Source organism: Colossoma macropomum, unplaced genomic scaffold, assembly GCF_904425465.1.
Source record: "Colossoma macropomum unplaced genomic scaffold, Colossoma_macropomum, whole genome shotgun sequence".
Taxonomy (NCBI): Eukaryota; Metazoa; Chordata; class Actinopteri; order Characiformes; family Serrasalmidae; genus Colossoma; species Colossoma macropomum.
In genome coordinates, this window is record NW_023494803.1 from 40,721,654 (window position 1) to 40,739,307 (window position 17,654).

Below are 17,654 nucleotides of genomic sequence, written 5' to 3' on the forward strand. Positions count from 1 at the left end.
GGGGCAGCTCTGTGGTCAGAAAGTGATCACAGATGAACTTATAGGTCCACCATATGGTTGAACATTTACAGTATTTTATATTACCTTTTGGTGAAATGCGAACTAATAATAACAAAAAAAAGTATGTTTTGTAAGTTTTTATTCATTCTTTTAGTTTGTATTCTACCAGCTGTGCAAGGCAAACCAGCCCTTCCAAGCACTGAGACCATAACAAAAGACGTTTGTTTAATATTAACACTCACAGAACAAGCTTTCAAATCGCTAAACAACACTTACATTGATGTTTTCAACGAATTACAGTTGAATACGATGCTTGAAAATATTCAGAACAGGGACGACCCGGATGCCTCTAGTGAGAAACTACATTTCCCATGGACCCGAGCGCGGAGTTGGTTTACACACATGCGCACTGAGGCACGGCGTAAAATGTGGGGATGACGTCACCTGCATCCAACGAATCTCATTGTTTTAAAGTGAGCAGAGAGAGAGTGAGAGAGAGAGAGAGAGAGAGAGGAGAGAGAGAGGGAGGCTCAGAGAGTTCAGCAGCATGGGGGGTCTGTCAAACTCCGCAAGGTAAGACCCTGGTGGACACGCGCGCGCACACAGGCAGTTTAAGCTTTAAACTGAAATAAAGCTGATAAACGTGACTGTGTGGATGGGTGGGACGCTGACACTGACTGAGGGGCATGCTGCTTTATCTGATCTGAGAGAACTGAACCACGAGGAGAAACTTGGAAAACTGGGATTACATTTGTCTCACGCGCGTGCACGTGTCTTCTCTGCGGTGCGGTTTTGCCTGTTTTGCTGTGAATGGACGTGCAGGTTGTTGGTGTCAACCTCTGAGATCAGCTGGAGCTTCTAAACCCAGAAGAAGAGGAGTGAGGTTTGGCTCCGAGCAGCGCTGGAACGCACAGGTTGGTGAACATAGGATTGTTTGTGGTGGAGCCAGAGGAGGTGACCATACCTGTGACCTTTTATTTCCTGTGGTCAGTATTTTCTCTGGCCATAAGGTCTCTAACCATGTGGGCAAACACTGAGTTTTCCATCCCTTAATATCTAGAATCTTATTTTATGTCTCAAGTGTGTCGTTTTCCCTCTTTATACTGTGATATTAGTGTAATAAGACTCAGGGAAGACCTGCTTTTTATTAAAACACCAACAAAAAGGCACATAACATACAGCCAAACTGGGGGGGAGGGAGGGAGGGGGGGGGGCGGGGGGGATGTCACCAAAAGCTATAGGCTTCCACCTCACTGTGACTCCCTCCACATGAAAACAACTCGCACCCCAGATGCAAAAAAAAATTACACAACACCACATACCACATACCTTCAACTGAAGAACAGGGCGGTCTTTGCACTACGCCAAGGTAGGCAGCTGCAAAAGTAGATACACTTGTATATTAGATATACATATTGATGTTAAATAACCTATGCCTAAATATACATACAGCTTTAAAATAGCTGCTATTTGCAATTGTTGTAATTATTTTTAATGATGACAAGGCTGCCCCACCTTCCCATTATGCTTATACTGACTAATCACTGATTTTCAAATTTGTCTGCATAATTAAGTGGTTGAGATGTAAACAGAGTCATTCAGAGTGGTTTGGTGTGAAACGCTCAGGTCTAGAGAAACTTACTGAGTCAGAACTGTTCACAGTGGTGGTGATAGGAACCAGACGTCCACCTCTAAAAGCTCCCTCACAGAAAGTTACTACATGAAATGGTTTATATGTGTATATATATATCGCTGCTGTTGGGACAAAACCTGGGACTGTTGGTATGGTATCTCCAGTTTTGTCGTTTTTCAGTTTTTTGACATAATTTGACATTGTTTAGAAATTGATGAATGAACCAAAAGAAACGGCCAAAAATGACTTGGAAAAAAGTCTGGTTCCATTGAATTACATTAAAAGTAAAGTAGGTTTTGTCCTTCTTTTTGTCCTTGTTCCAACAACAGCGATATATATACACACACACATATAATATTTGTGTGTGTGTGTGTGTGTGTGTGTACATACCTCCCCCATATGAACATCATAAAGCAAAGTAGTCCACAAAGAAATATCACTTTTTTACTGTCAGCATTCCATATAAAACACGTGTAGGTTCATTGGTGGTTTTGGATAATAAATAAAAGGCTTCAAGCTGTATGTAAATGAGTTGGATTTTGTGACCTCACAAAAAATAGATTTCCATATTTTTCCATATATAGACTGCATGGGCTTTCATGTAGTTTACATGCTACACCAAACTCCCATTTCAAAAAAGTGAGGAAAATTTTACTATATTGTGTTGTAGCCATGGCGACCCCTGGTTTCCTATCACCACCACTGTAAAGACATCTGAGTCTCTACAATCAACCATTTCACACCAAACCAATCGCTCTGTTTACATTAAAAAAATTAATTATGCAGGAATTTTGGAAAATCGGTGGAATTCCCTTTTAACTACTCAAATAATAAAACAAGGTGACCAACAGAGAGCGCTGATACTGTACTAATAATCTAATACTTTCACATGTCATTAAAACAGACTTTGATAATGAAGTAGTGATTAGAGTGTATAGTAGAGTACAGGTTGTTGCAGATGGATTAAAACAGAATAATACAGAAATTTTTAAAAAACCATACGGAGACTTTCTGCTTTTTATCTGTACTGGTACATGCAGTACCATGAATGCATATAAAATAATACTGTACATACATACATACATACATCATCTAAACCGCTTATCCTTCTGGGTCGCGGTGGGGTGCTGGAGCCTATCCCAGCTGTCATTGGGCGGAAGGCAGGACAGGCCCTGGACAGGTCGCCAGTCCATCTCAGGGCTAAAATAATACTGTTACTACTTTAATTGTGGATGTTTTCTCTTTTTTTGTGTTGTGTTTTTTACCAAACAAGCTGCTGACCACCTCAGTGAAGTGACCTGGGCAGTTCTGGGGTTAATGTCCACTCCATATGTGCTGAGCTAGCGAGTGTAACAGGTGCTTTATTGCTTTTGGCCTGTTTGGAGTTTGTTTTTTGCTCCCAACTACGATAAACACTGACAGACAGAACTGCTCACGCGGTGCAGCTGCACAGCACAGGGTAGATTGTTATTGCAGTGCTGATATCTCAGAAGGCTCCGAAGTGCACAGACGTTTTCTAACCAATCACAGGGCTTTTCACTGTGTGCTGTGAGCGCCCCGACCAATCACGGTTCTAGATGCATTTCTGCTGAGTGTTTTGGTGAATCAAGATATTCATAAGTACCAATTCCAGGACGGTTTGGAAACATATAAAATTTACACGATCAAATATGGCAACAAAACACATTAAATAATATGTACATGTGATGTTTTATGCACTTTTACTGTTATAATGAGGCCTTTAAAATGCTGCGCTACAGTAAACTCACCTGACTCTGCAGTGTGTGATTTACTGGGTAAAATTAGCAGTGTTTTCTGTACAGCTTAAGTGGTTAGTTGAGCTATGAAAACTCTGTGATGACGGAAAACGCCTTGTTTTTTTTATGTGTAAAGAATGTGGGTGTAGCTTTGCCTGCGGCTAGCGATATAATAAATAATCATTTATAATAATCATATAAAATAAATATCATTCTAATTGTTTTTAGATATCTCCCAGGCTTCGTCTGTGCAGGAATGATTTTTTGCAAGTACAGTAACCCAAACAGAGTTTAGCTTACATTAGAACCAGTATAATTCTGTTAATAGTTCTGTTAATGGCCACTGAGCTGTGAGTTTGCTGTTCTGCAGAGTTTAATTCAAAATGTTTTCAGCTTCAGGAATGAAATAAAAACAGCTCCACCCTCCAGATACTCAGCATAGCATGTTCCATTGTTTCTTAGTCTAATACAGCGAATACCCAAATGTTAAGAGCCATTTTGTCCTTTCAGCGAAAATCAAACCACAACATTCTATATCCGTTTTGCCATCTTGGCTGTAAATATGTTTCAGTGTGTGTTAATGTGCTTGTATAGGCTAAATATATAAAATAAAAAAATGAAAACATACTGACTTTGCTCTGCTTTAAGCTTGAGCTCAGCTATAGACACTTTTCTCGCATCTCCGGCAGGAAACTTTTCCAAAACTGAAACAGTTTCTTGTAAAATGTCGAACACAGAGTTCCACCTTAAATGGTGCCTGAGGCAACAGAATGTAACTGCTGCACTGTTTAAGGTGGAACGGGAGAATTCAAACAAGAAGCTGGCGAATGAGAAACTGACTTCAGCTTCGTGACTTTTTAGTGTTTGTCATTTTCTCGCTGCAGATTAATCGTATCAGGAAACCAGCTGGAGTGATTATAAACACAAATAAGTCAATTCATCTCCAAATTATTGATGTTCGTCTTAAATCTCTCTCTTTGCCGTTTCGTTAGCTACTAGCTAGGTGAGATTGTTGTCTGTGTTGCTATGGTGACCAGCAGTCTGTGCTGATCTTCAGGGTTAAAGGGTGAATCAGCAGTTCTACATTAACTCCAGAGTTTAAGACCATTTATTGTTAAACTGTGTTGAACGATCAGCAGAGCTTTATTTTACTGTAAAGGAGGATTATTTTATTTTTACCTACAAACCTGATTCTGCTGTGGAGCCACAACAGGGCAGTAAAAGAGTTGCCGACCCCGCTCTAATAATTTGAAGTAATTTACTGCCGCTGTTGTTCTCACTCCAAGTTTGTTTTGAAGAGTTCGGTCAAAGTCTTTTTTCTTTGCTTGATGGAGAAATTGACTTTTCGAGTGGATTGCGATTGCAGTCAATAATAATTTTGCAAGCGGTTAATTGCATTCTGAATATTTGTGCTTAAGGTTCCACACTAAATAAAAGGTTTTTCCTAGAACCCTACATCCAAGCCGGGAACTGTTGTTTTTAAGAGTGCATGTAAATGAGCTGGTACGCCTTACTAACTTGTATATGACATAACAGGACCTAAAGCGCTCATATCCTACATTTTCGTTGTATTTTATTTTGTTACCCCTGAGGCCAGCTTACGTGCAAATCAGCTCTGTTCTGATTGGCTGCCTTGTATTGTGCCTCATTTAATAAGCACTTAGAGCTGAAACACTCTTTATAACTTCAGTGTGAGTGGGCGGGGCCAAACTGCTGTAGACTGAATATGTGTGTATATGTAAATGAGCTGGTTCTTGTGACAGAAACAAGGAATTTGCAGCATAGTTTCCATATGTGGACTGTATTAACAGTACATTTAGAAACTCTAACAATATTACTTCAGACTCCTTTATTAAAAAAGATAGATTTAAAAAAAAAAGCAAGAGAAATTTGTTTTTCCGTGATATCGGCCCTTTTAATAAACAAACAGTGCCCGTCTCAGAGGAGAATGTGTCTTAAGTTTACATTTTGGCCCTGTAGTTGCACACTTCAGGAAAACTCAGATAATGCAGATGACCGTGAGGGTCAGAGTAGATACACGCTTTATCCTACAGAATCTGCAGTGGTGTGTTTTTGAAGAATCTGCTTAGAAATGTAAACAAGCAGCTCTCTGTACGGGTGTGCAGGTTATCTCCCCCCTCGCTGGCCTTCTCTTATCTGATAGTTAGAGAAAGGCCGCAGTGTGTGTTGCAGTGTTTATGTGCGGCGGTGGGGAATTCAGCTTTGCCGAATGTCAGTGCTTACGGGAGGTGTGGGTGAGAAATGTTTCATTAGAGCGGTGAGCTCACGCTGGCATTTAAAACACCTCAGTGTGCGGGAATGTCTCGGCGGTGCCAGGAGCTGATACTGCCTCACAGGACCGATACCAAACCAGATTCTTCCCCACAGTCCTCTCAGGCCGATACAAACACAATGACAGCACAGCAGATCTAACTGATAATATTAATAATGAGCAGTGATACTGTTTATTTATAAAACATCTTTTTTCACACTTACAGTTACTTTATAATTTGGGAGGTATAGAACAGGCGCTCTTCAAACACAGCCTGGGCATATTTTTTTATTTTTATTCCAGATTTATGCAGGCATTTGCACTTGGGTTGACACCAACCTAGCTAGCCAAGCCATCCCTCCCCAACCATCAGTGCTGCATTTATAACGTGACCTATTCAAATAAAATGCCACAAAGAAACAGGAAAAATAATAATACCAGTAAAAATAAACACGAATAAATAAATAAATTATATATTCCAAAAAAGTTTGGAGAGTACGTGAAATGCTAATAAAAACAGAAAGCAGTGATTACTAATTTCTGGTTGAACTGTATTAAAATGTTTTACTTTGTTTTACTTTATGAACTTCATTGTTTTTCTTAAATATTTTGTCACTCCAAGTTTGATGCCAGCAACATAGTTCCAAATAAATTGAACAGTGGCATGTTTACCACTGTGTTACTTCACCTTTCCTGTTAACAACACATTTGGGGACTTTTTTGCCATTGTTTTGCTTTGCAAGTTTTCAGCTGTGCAACCCCATGGTGCCTTCATTGTTTTTTTTGTTTTTTGTTTTTTTTTACACACATTTTCAATGGGAGTCATTTCTGGACTGCAGGCAGGCCAGTCTAGCACCCACAGTCTATGATTATGCAGCCATGCTGTCGTAATACATGCAGAATGTTTCTTGGTGTTGTCATGTTGAAATAATAAACATGGACGTCCTTGAAAAAGATGGGCTTCCAAAAGGCAGCATGTGTTGCTCCAAAATGTGTTCAGTGTTGATGGTGCTTTCACAGATGTGCAGGTTACCCACTAATACCCCCCACACCAGGACAGATGCTGGATTTTGAACTTGGTAACAATCTAGATGGTCTTTTTCTTCTTTGGCCCGGAGAACATAACATCCATTATTTCCATAAACAATCCGAAAGGTTGCCCCCTCAGACCACAATACGTTTCCACTGAGCACTGGTTAATTTCAGGTGAGTTCGAGCCCAGAGAAGTCGGCGGCGTTTCTGGACATTGTTGATGTGTCTTTCACTGTGCATACGCTACAGTACAGACTTAACTGGCATTTGTGGATGCAATGACTGATGGTGTTCATTGACAATGTTTTTTCAAAATGTTCCCTAGTCTGTGTGATGATGCTGGATTTTGATGTAGTGCCATCTTGGAGGTCAAAGGTCACTAGCATGTGGTTTTTGGTCTTGCCCTTTATGCACAGATATTTCTCACTGTTGAATTGGTTGCAATCCCTGTACCAATACTGTTATTTCTAAACTTCTGGATTTTTTTACTCATGCATTTTTGGCAAAGCCTCAACTCATCCTCACTCCTAAAGGACTCGGTCTTTTAAAGCCAAACATTATTTAAGATCTGTTTTTAAGATGTTCTTGAATATTTCACAGTGTTTCTAGTCTTAAATTGCTCCTATCTCAACTTTTTGGGAACAAGCAAAAGGCATCCCTTTCAGCATGAACGTATATTTTGTATATCTCACCACGACACTCATCTTCGAGGGCCCCCTAAAAGAGTGTACATCTCTAAACATCCAAACAGTTTAAATACAGCGTCTCATATGCTGCCACGCAAAAAATTAAAAATCTTGGAAAGTGTAATCACCTTAATTCTAGTCTACATCTAATATTTCTCATTTTGAGAACGTTGTAGGAATATTATATGATTACTTAACTATTTCTAGACTTGTTTGACGTGATTTTATTAATTGATCTCACAATACTGGCAGATATTTTGCTTGTTTCAAGCATATTTCTAGAAATAAGCAAAATTATCTGCCAGTATTGTGAAATACATTTACTTAATTAAATTACTTCAAGCAAGTAAAATAACAACAATTCTCACAACTGTTAAAAATGAAAAACATTTAATATATAGAGTATGTTTAAGATCATTTCCAAAATGTCTTGCCATGACCCGAACTGGGCATTGTTTATTCAAAATACGCCAAAACTGCAACAGCAAAATGGACATTGAATGCTTATTAAAAATAATTCTAAATAAAAATAAATTGTATTAGGTACTGCCTATTTGCCTGAAGTAGATACCAGACATCTTATCTTTTTCTGTAACTGCTGACCCACAGATTGTTGTTGGGGCTCAAAACACACACTATGCATGCTGGGGACTGTAGTGCATCTCAGGGTGAAACAAGTTAATAAGAAAAATAGAAAATTAAAATAAATTCATGGGCCGAATAGGACTGTGTCATAGGCCTGACTGGCCCATGGGCCTTGTGTTTGAGACATGGGCTTTAAACCGAGCCTGGACATTACGGAGGGGTCCAGTAGAACCAGTCTTTTTAAACTGTGTCAGAATTAAGATCTAAGATCACTTGATATTACTTTGAAGTTTTGACATTCTCTTCCAGGGTCACGTTTAAATCTCTTTCCCACATTTTATAAGAACTAAAAGGGTTCCGTTACCAAAGCTGTGTACAAGCATGGATGATACTCTGAGGCCTCGCGACCTCTTCTGTGTATGGTTAAGTCCTTAGACAGAACCATATTAGACAGAACCATAATATCCCATAATGAATGATGCAGTTGTAGATAACTGTGATCTGGAAACACCAAACTGTTGAACCAAACCACGTTTTTTTTTTTAAGTTTCGTGGTTGTAGAGGTCAGCCAGAGTATAATGTCGCTGTCCAAAGAAAAACAAGTACCTCTAAAATAGTAACTTTGCAGGAGAAGGCAAAAACTCTGTTACCTTTTAATGTAAATCAGTGTAAAGAGATTTTATTTTAACTGATTTTAAAGCATTTCTATTGGTCCATTCTTCATAAAATTTACACACAATGTAAAGGACAGCTGGTCGGTTAAAATGAGGTAGAAAAATAAAAATCGAAAAAAATGGAGATGTTTTTCTTTGGACAGCGACGATATATAAACGAAAGCTTTAGGCCTCTCACTTTGCTGTCGCTGTCATTCAGACTGTCGTGCTGCTACTGCATCGGCTCTGTTCCCCAGCTCTGAAGTACAGTATTGGTATCTGCAAGGGAGGATAAGATGCTATGAAGCAATTTCTGATGTCTTGTATATCATAAATGAATTGGCTGATTAATTAATTAATAATAAATATTTTGAAAGTAACCAGTTACGGCTCTACACTCTTAAAAAAGATGGTTCTTTAAGTCTTCTTTAGGAAAGACAGTGGTTCTATATAGAACCATGAACACTCAAAGAACCATTGGCATGCTTAAATGGTTCTTTGTGTGGTGAAATGGTGAAATGGTTCTCCACTTTGATGGCGAATATGTTGTATATGGTTCTATGTAGCACCAAAAAGGGTCATACTATCGTTATGATGTCAAGCTTGTAACAATAGAAGAACCATTTTTAGTGTCGTATGGAACCATTTTCAAAAAGGCCCTATATAGAACCACTCTAAATAGGGCTGGGCGATAAAACGATAACGATACGTATCGCGATATAACTTTTCCTCGATAGAGCGATAAGACAGGTTCGATAAATGTTCGATATAATACACCGCTCTCACACTCCCACGTTTTAGCGAAAGCCTTGGTGGCGTTTTCTACTGTAAGGAAAGCGACACTACTCTGCTGTCGCCAGGAGAGGGCGCACTTCTGAGTTTTTCGACTTGATTAGAGAGGGAGGGGGCCACGAGTAAAAAAACGGGTTGCCAAATATACTTTAGCAACGTCTGAAACGTGGAGTTGTACAGTCCCTGTTAGAGTGGAGCGACCGGCGATCTGTTCTCCTGTGACCGAGTGTGAGTGATGAGGTCAGTGGTGTAACTGTGCTGACCTACAGCGAACTCACCTCTTTACTAACATCCTAACAGCTTTAGCGGTGTTAAATCACGTCTACAGCGCCGTGTTACAGCGCCAAACCGTCATATTTTAGTATTAGTGCATTCTCGAGCAAGGAAAGTGAAAGAAAGACGTGGATTCATGCAAATTACAGCCCTGATTTAAACGAAAGTAAACTGAGGAAGCTGTGAGGCATTGGAGAGCGGGAGAGCGCTAGCTTTACATGCTAGCTGTTTTTAGCTACTGGCTTATTACAGCAGCGCTCCGGCACGGTGAATGTACTGCGGTTCACCCCTTAAACTACTACGGTAGCATAGAGAAACCCAGCCGTCTAGCTGGTGTCTGAATACTGTGATATGCTCTGACATGGGTGTGGTAGGAGTGACCGCAGTGACCTACCGAACCGAGCTGACGTTGTTGAGAAACTAAAGAGTTTAGCTCTGTTGTCGGCCACTTGTTTAGCATTTGTAGCGGGGTAGCCGAGCGCTCGTCACCAGACAGCTAAAATAATCTGTTTTCTTTCTTAAATCATGACTATTACAAAAATTGCAGCTGTGCTTTTCCAGCTGATAAAAACAGCTCAGAAACTTTCTCCCACTCTTCCATGACAGATTAGTGAAATGTTCCACTGTTTGCCGAGTGTTTGTCATGATCGGACCATAAGTGATAGTTTAAAACCACAGTTAACCACCCAGGAGCAAAATCAGCCTTCAAACGTGAAGGAAATCATGATTTGACATTTATCGCGATATGTATCGATATCGAACGAGTCTTGTTTATCGTGATAACATTTTTGGCCATATCGCCCAGCTCTAACTCTAAATCAATCTGAAGAGTCATTTTCCCATGCAAAGAACCTTTCAAGCATGCAGATAGTTCTTTGAGTGTTTGAAGTCTTTACTGAAGAAGCATCTTTTTTGAGATTGTAGGGCAGAGCCTGCTCCCTGCGGTAAAGGCATCAGATTTGAAGTCACTTTGCCAGACGCAGAATCCTCCCACTGCATCATACTGACTGTTCGGAAGAGGCTGAGTGACATTCCTGCACGAAGGAACAACACGAACACCGTCTGTCATCAACATTGTTCTGAGCTGTTTCTGTCTGCGGAGCTGCTCTCGTGCTTCGCGGTGTTGCTGCTGTTTCGTTGTTCTCTGTGCAGAGCAGTTATGACGGAGACGACATCCAGATGTGTGAAAGAGTTTAGATCCAGAATCCAATTAAAAGTTTGATTCTGAGTGTGGTTAGAGATGTGTGTCAGTAGCTGGACTGTCCTTCAACCACCAAAGCCAAACCTCAACCTCAAGAACTGCGCTCTTAGGAAAAAAGGGACTAAACTTTTACTGGAGCAGAACCCGTCACTGGGGTGGTTCCCTCAAAGGTACGTCTTTGGCACCTTTAACCCTCTGGGTTCCACGAATGCACCTGCGCATCAAAATGTGTCTGTATCTTTGTGATGATCCAGCACAGAAATATGGTTGAAACATTTCCTGAATCTGTAGAGTCGCCCTTTCCATTCCATCTCATCACGAGATCATACGAGAGTTGATCCGGAGTTATGAGCCTATGAAGAGGGGCTGAGATAAATATATGTAACTGCAAACATAATTACACTGATACACATTTTACATTCTGTATTAACAGGTTTGAGTCTGCACTTCTCACTTTTCTGTTCATTTCGACATCAAAATGACAAAATATCGCAAAAATGTTTTTCTTTCTGCAAAACAAAACTGTAAACACTACAATAACATTTTATCCGATTCAAACTGTCATAAAATGTCTCCTCTGCTACTCATTAACACTCGTATGGTCTGGAGTGAAGGTTTAGAATCAGCACTTTACACACGATTCCTCCATTCGTTTCAATGAACTACGAGTCAGAAATAATTACAGCCTGATCTTGTTATCAGCAGCAGGAGCGGCAGCTCGGGAAGGGTTAAATGAACGTTTTGGTTGTTCTCTTATCAGCTGATCTGTCAGTAAAGTTCAGGGTTTGCTGACCTCACAGCTCTGCGCTGATGTGTGCGGTCAGAACTGACCTTGACTCCGAGTCAAACAATGGCTCATGGAAGCCTCGACATCTGCTGAATGCATCACTAAACTGCCACTAAAATAACTGTTCCAGAGTGTTCTCCTCCATTCATGCTGTTCTAGAATGTTTTTCCCATTCATACTGTTCTAGAATATTCTCTTCCAATCACTCTGTCTTAGGACATTCTCCTTCTTTCACAACGTTCCAGAAAGTTCACCCCGTTCACGAGCTGTTTATCATTTTGATGTCGAAATAAGCAGAACAGTGAGAAGTGCAGACTCGAACCTGTTAATACAGAATGTACACTGATTGTCAGTGTAATTGTGTTTGCAATTACATTTAAACAGTGTAGCAAAACAACAATAACTCTAGCCTACCCCAACAGGGTTCTTGTAGGGCTGAAAGATTAATTGCTTTTATATCGAAATCTCAATTTAACACGGTGCAATTTTCAAATCTGCAGTTTAAAAGTCTCAAGTTTTAAGAGGGGAAATTTAACCTAATAACACAGAGCTTATGAGCTGCCTGTGGATGAGTTAGTCCAGGGGTCGGCAACGTGCGGCTCTTTTACTGTCCTGTTGTGGCTCCACAGCAGAATCAGATTTGTATGTAAAAATAAAATAATCCTCCTTTACAGTAAAATAAAGCTCTGCTGATCGTTCAACACAGTTTAACAGTAAATGGTCTTAAACTCTGGAGTTAATGTAGAACTGCTGATTCACCCTTTAACTCTGAAAAGTAAAATCAAAACTGACGTTCAGAACCTCTAACCGACGTAATCTTGTCCATGTCGGTTATTTAAATTTTTTTAAAATTCTGTTAATCCTCTCCCCACTCTGTGTGTTCATGTACTGTCCCCTTAAAAACTTCCTACCGAGCGTGTCGTCACGTGACTCCGACACGTCCAGTCTGTGGAAGTTAAGGCTGCGTTCACACAGCAGGTACAAGTGGCCCAAATCTGATTTTCTCACCAAATCTGATTTTTTTTGTTTGGCTGTTCAGATTATCTTTTAAATGTGATCTGTATGAGACATCAGTCTGAACAGATCAGCTCCTAAACTGAGCCGCATGCACAAAAGAACAGAGCGTCGCGCTGCTTCACGGCTCATCCAGAGGTAAATAGTCACGACTGCCAACGAACGCCAGTGGCTCCCGGAGGATCAGCTTCATCTTCACCAGCATCACAGGAACCATCATGAAGCTTCACTGACTGACAGCTGAGCTCATCACCCAGAATGTGTACAGCTCTCTGTAAAAAGGGCGCGGTCACTTCATTGGTTTGCGTCCTCGGATTCTTTAAAGTCTTCTGACTTTGAACTGTTCTTTGACGCTGCAGCCTCGTTCTCCTACGGCCGCGTTCGGCCATTTCTTTCCAAGTCTCTTCAAACGTGGAGGGTTTTGGATGAGTCTCCAGTAATTTTTGTACAGAAATATCACCCCAAATATTTTTGAGTCTCAGCAGCGCAAAACTATGACGAATGTCGAGTTGGATTGATGTAAAAGTCGTGTGAATTATGATCTGACTGTTCAGACGATTTACATTAAGATATCCAGAGCATATTTACAGTACAAACCTTTTCAGTGAACTATGAGGGCAAAAAAACCAACCAAACAAAAAATAATTGTTCGTTAATCGTTATCAGGGTAAAACATTCAGTTAATCGTGATATTGATTTGAGGTCATATCGCCCAGCACTACTTTCAGCCTTTATAAGGGTTCTTCCAATCTGCTCTTCAAACCTGGTTCTTTAAGGAGCTGAAAGTGATTCTGTGGCTTTGTTAAAGAACCCCTTGTGGCGCCTCATTTAAGAGAGTGATTGACTCTGTAGTATTTTCCTTCCATTGTGGTGGTTCTGGTTTCTGGAGAGTTTTGGACTCCAGTAGAAGTTTGTGCTTTGCCAGAACTGAAGTGCTTAGTGGTCCATTAAAGTGAGCGCGAGTGGTTTAAGTTGAGCGGAAAAGCGAGTCCGTAACAAGACCACAGAGGCTGAAAATGCAGTCATGCCTGAAGCTTCTTAATTGGTGTTTGGGTTGAACCCTCATTAGGGACTCGGGCAGCTGCTGCGCCGTTGTGTTGAGTAACGGTTTTCTGTGGGAGTTCTCCGCTCGGGGGTGTTTTATGGCCGGTCCTCTAACCGGAACAGCTTGTTTTGTCCGTTTTCTCCGTGTTCTCTCGGAGGCAGGGTGAACTCTGGTTCTCTCTCGTGCTGTGTTTAATGAAGCCTGTAATAATCCGGGTGTGAATTCCGAATGCCTGCGTCGTGTCTCACACCAGTTTAACTGATCTGTCACCTCAGGTGAGGGCTGCTCTCTGACACACAGCCTCCGCACTGAACACGAGTGGCCCTCGGTCAAGTACACAGTATTTCACAGCGTCCTCAGCGAGATTTATTGATTTGATACTGATGTTGTCTTTCATAGAAAGTAATCTATTATCTTTATCTTAAATCACATATTGAATATGTGCAATATTCTCTTATGAATATTTGCCAAGCTTGACGTTGTAACAATAGCACAACCTTTTTTGGTGCTGTATAGGACCCTTTTCAGAAAGGTTCTATAAAGAACCACATTCAACACATTCTCCATCAATCTGATGAAGCCTTTCACCATGCAAAGAACCCTTTAATCATGCAGAGGGTTCATTCAATTTCTTTACTAAAGAACCCTTGAAGAACCATCTTTTTAAGTGTGCAGGAATGGATGTATATTGACAAATGAGATGAAGTTAAACAGATAAAACATGACTTATGTTGATACCGTCTTAAATGAAATACAAGTCAAAGTGAATTTTATTTGTTTTTTTAAGTGCATTTTCCTCACCGTCCCAACTTTTTCCGTTTTTGGGTTGTACGAAAAGAGGCGTGTTATCTTGTTGTAGCAAAAGAAAATGTATTTCATTTAAAATCTTAACTAAACATTTGTTAATCTTCATAAAAATGATATTTTTAAGGCTGATTCCTGCTCGATGACCAGCATGGGCTTTTTGGTGCCTACTACCCATGTGTCCACTAGTCTACAGTGACCCTGCACTTGTGTGTAATGTATGAGTTTTGTGGACGTTCTGATTCACGTGCCGAGCTGCGAGGTGAGTTATGAGCGTCACACCTCAGACGGAACGATGTGCATCCTGTTCTGACACGCCTAGAATGAAGAACGCTGCGGTTCTTCTGGGAGCTGTTTACCAAAACATTGCACAGATTCTCAGTAATCTAGCAGACCTGCTCTCCTCCAGCACAGATGCAGCACGAAGCTGCAGAACAGCCTCACTATCTTAAAAAAAAAAGGGTGGTTGGATTTATTTGGTTAGAAAGTTAAATACTGTATTTATTTATTTATTTTTTTGTTTTGTTTTGGTTTTTTTTCCCCCATGGATTACATTCTGATCATAATACCAAATGCACAGTAAAATTGGGGTCATATTTTGAATGGTAGTGTAATCTGATGGCTGTTAACCTCTTGTCCGAGCAAGTTTCTTTCTTTTTTTCAGAGACGAATCACTAGTAGTATAACATCTGTGTCTCCTGTATTTTGTGTATTAGAATCTGAGTGTATTCATCCCCACAGGGACTTTCTGCTTGGTGCTATTTTGAGGGACCAGGATATCCTTCTATTTGTAGACGACACACTAGAGGCTTTGTAGCGTGTAAAGTGCTATGAGACCCAGACAGAGAGTGGAATAAGTGATTAAAGTGATGTCTGTCCGCCTGTGTGGGGTTTAGCTGTTTGGGACTGTCTTATATGGGGACCTGCTGAGACCAGGCTTTCACCCAGTTCATGTTAAAGGGCCCATATCATAGAAAACTGACCTTGTAAATAAAAGTCTGTTGTCCTATTTTTAAAGTTTAGAAACATACCGTTTGCTCCAGGGTCCATACAATCCGTATATGGAAAAAAGCCTGCAAAAACAGCCTGTTTTGAATTCATGTTTATGATGTCACAACCATAAGCGCATCTATATATGACTGCCCATTCAGTCTACAGCAGTTTAGTCCCGCCTATTCAGTCTACAGCAGTTTAGCTCCACCCATTCTGCCTACAGCAGGTGAGCTCCATCTACAGTTGTTTAGCCCTGCCCATTCCTGTTGAAGTGATATGGAGTGTTGTTCCTGCAGACAGTCTATAGCGGAATTATTGGTATAGGAAAATGATTAAACGTTGTGCTGTTCATGGCAGTCGGCAAGCAGCCTTCCAAAGGATCCACACCTCTGAAAGGAGCAGCTGGCATTTATTACCTCACAGCCCTGAAGCTTTTTCCCAGTTTGACAGTTTTTTCAACATATCAGTCCATTCGTCTCCAAATTCTCAGTGTTCGTCTCAAATCTTTCTCTTTGCCTTTTCCCAACTAAGGCCCAGTCCCATTTCTTCTTTTTACCCCTACCCCTTGTTTTCGAGTGTCACCTTTCCCGTTGGAACTGAGTTACAGGGTAGTGGTTGAAATCTCCCCTCTGAAATGAGACCCTCAAATAAAAAGAGCATCACTTCATTATCAGCTACCAGCGCTGCTCTGTAGGCGACCCTGCCAGTCTGCAGTGACAGCAGAGGAGGGTAAAGTTCAGCTCCTCACTGCTGGGCTTTAGTTACATTTAGGACATCATATGATCTTCAAAGAGGGGGCAATTATTTATTATCACCCACCCCTAATTCTTCAGTGATATGAAGCTGAAGTCAGCTATTCGCCAGCTTTTTGTTCGAATTTTCCCGTTCCACCTTAAATGCTGCAGCAGTTACATTCTGGCACTTCAGGCGTCAGAACTGCTGGACTATTTAAGGTGGTATGGCAAAGTTAGCTAGCTAGCTACTGAGACATTAGCATGCTATTAGCGATTGTTTTATGCTTGTTATGAAGAAAACGACCAAAATACACTGAAACGACATTAAACTAAAGTAATACAGTGGTTATCATAATTTATTAACAGAGAAAATTCTCACATTTGTGGGTTTCTTTGGTCTCTTGTTCAGCCGTCTTGCTGGTTTTCCTATTTTTCTCATAACCCCCCATTTGGAGTCTCTGAAAAGCCTCCGTTTGGAGGGTCATGTAGCCCTAACACTTCGCCCTACCCCTCTATCTCAACAAGAATCGGGACACCCTACCCCTAGACGTGAATGCACCAAACCGAGGGCTAAGGGCTAAGTGGTAAGGGAGAGGGGTGAAATTGAATTGGGCCATAAAAGTGCTGAAGACATATTCATTTGTACACAATTCAAATATGAATGTATAAAGCTTTAGATGAAAATGTTTGATTTATAAAAAACATACATTCAGTCAGGTGGGTCCAAACTTCTGGCTGCTGCTTTATGGGTCACTCTAATTTCTAATTAAGTGTTGTTTTCTTGTACCTCACTGATTGGCTTTGCACGTTGGTCCACAAAGTCAAGCAGTCCAGGCTGCGCTAATTAGTCATGCTGAGATTAAAACAGCACGTAGCTCCTCCGGCATGCAGCTGCTTATAAAATGCTTTCAGACTTTTACACTGATTACGCCGCTCTGAGTTGTTGTGAAAGAGGCTGAGATGGAGGATCAGTCTGAGCTTTCCAGTTCTACAGTTTGCGCTTATGAAAAGGCTTCTTTATTGCCTTTCAGACAGCTTTACACTAATAAATACACCGATCAGTCATAACAATCTGACCACCTCCTTGTTTCTACGCTCATTGTCCACTTTATCAGCTCCACTTACTATATAGGTGCACTTTGTAGTTCTACAGTTACAGACTGTAGTCCATCTGTTTCTCTGATACTTTGTTAGCCCCCTTTTACCCTGTTCTTCAGTGGTCAGGACCCCCATGGACCCTCACAGAGCAGGTACTATTTGGGTGGTTGATCATTCTCAGCACTGCAGTAACACTGACGTGGTGGTGGTGTGTTAGTGTGTGTTGTGCTGGTCTGAGTGGATCAGACACAGCAGTGTTGCTGGAGTTTTTAAACACTGTGTCCACTCTCTGTCC

The 17,654-nt window shown here is 40.8% G+C and overlaps 1 protein-coding gene across 2 annotated transcripts in view; it reads left to right on the plus strand.

The window, feature by feature from the left end:
• The first annotated feature begins 492 nt into the window (after positions 1-492).
• Positions 493-17,654, plus strand: part of daam1a (dishevelled associated activator of morphogenesis 1a) — a 116,205-nt gene continuing 99,043 nt past the window's right edge. The window contains exons 1-2 of one of the 2 annotated variants that reach the window (XM_036594114.1): positions 494-573; positions 823-914. The gene's annotated coding sequence lies outside the window, so the exon portion shown is untranslated. Of the gene's footprint in view, positions 915-17,654 lie in introns of both variants that reach the window. The other variant, XM_036594113.1, reaches the window with a different exon arrangement.